Source organism: Chrysochloris asiatica, unplaced genomic scaffold, assembly GCF_000296735.1.
Source record: "Chrysochloris asiatica unplaced genomic scaffold, ChrAsi1.0 scaffold00021, whole genome shotgun sequence".
NCBI classification, from domain to species: Eukaryota; Metazoa; Chordata; class Mammalia; order Afrosoricida; family Chrysochloridae; genus Chrysochloris; species Chrysochloris asiatica.
Window position 1 is genome coordinate 3586081 of NW_006408539.1, and position 1831 is coordinate 3587911.

Here is a 1831-nt window from a genome sequence, read left to right on the forward strand (position 1 = left end):
GCTAGTCACCAATTATGTTGTTGAGCAAAAGTATTTGCAATGAATAAGTCAAATGGTCTCGCAAGATTTTATCATGTGGTCGCCAGCCTCAGTTCTATCACCAAGGCCATATTTTACAACTACTGATCTTTCTTCTTTTTAACTAATTTCACATTCAATTCACCAGTAATAGCATGTTTTATAAACTTCAGACTGAAGTTGGTAGAAGTCTTCAATTTTTTCATCATTGACTTTAGTAGTTACTTTATAAACTTGAATAATAGTGGCATTAACTTGTTTTCCTTGCAGGAGTGTGGATGTTATCTTACCACAGACAGCACTGCACTTCAAGACCGATCTTGAAATGCTCTTCAATTTGTCATTCCTGGCATAGTAAACTACATGATCATCTGAGTCAAAATGGCCAATCCCTGTCCACTTTAGCTTACTAATGCCTAGTATAACAATCTTAATGTGTTCCAGCTTATATTTGACAACTCCAATTTTCCTAGATTCATACTTCAAACATTCCACATTCCAATTATTAATGGATGTTTGTAGCTGTTTCTTCCCTTTTTGAGAAGTGTCACATCTGCAATTCAAAGTCCCTAAAACTTTGTTTCATCCACGTCATTAAGGTCAACTCTATGTTGAGGAGACAGCTCTTCCCCTACCATGTTCTGAGTGCCTCCCAACTGAGGGATTCATCTTCCAGTACTATATCTGATTTCTGCTGCTGTTCATAGAGTTTTCAATGGCTAACCATTCAGACATGGTTTACCTCACTTTCTTTCTAGTCTGTGTTAGTCTGGAAGTCCCACTGATTCCTGTCCCCCATGGGTGACCCTTCTGGTATTTAAAACAATGGTGGCATAGCTTCCAGAATGATAGCAACACACAAGTCACCACAGTATGACAATCTGTCAGACAAGTAGTAAATAAGCAGAAGCTGCCTTTTCCTGAGCTTGGTGGTAGCTGTTGCTTGTGGTCGTGAATAGTGAAGCACTCTCCAAGCACATCATTGAGAATGAACTTGGTATGGCAAGTTTAATCTTGAACAGAGATGTAATTAGCTCATCTGCCCAGATAAACATAGTCCTATTTTCCTTCCATTCTTCATATAGATTCCTCCTAAAGTTGAATACTTCTTGACGAAAGCTACAATTCCCAGTAAATATTCTTGTATCATTATTTGATGCAAGAAAAACTAATTTCTACTTAAGCATTCATTGCTTTTGAACTTCCAAAATTGTCTTTAATGGCAAAGCTATTTTTATAGAAATTGTTGCAAAGTACCTGGTGTTCAGGTCATAACCTCCAAATGTTATCACCTTTTGAATGTGATTCCATTTTTATTTAGTTCAATTTCTTGTTACTAGATAAAATGTCAGATTTGCAAAGCTTCAAACATTAATAAAATAAAAATGTTGACAAAATATGTCCTTACAATTAAATATCTCTCTAATTTGAAGGGAAATTCAATTAAACCTTTACTTCTAAAACCACTAAGGGCTTAAAATAAGTAGTTAAACATTAAATCAGAGAGCTCGTACTGAAAAATTATAAAACCTCAAAGTTAAAATTTTTATTCTGGTGTGGTAGAAATGTGGTGTGCTAGAAAGTGGAGGTGACTCACAATAGGGGAGTAATTTTCTTTCTTTACAAATAAGCAGGCTGAACAAACTCAGGGCAGAAATAATATTTGACGTTCAAAGTCAAGCAGATGCAAGTGGCAGAACAGATCTGGCTGTCTCCGAATATTATGTGTTCATCGTGCTCTACTGATAACTTCACCCAGGTTGCAAGATTCACTTTCACGTTGCTTTTCTTGGTCTCCCATCAACAAGCTGAT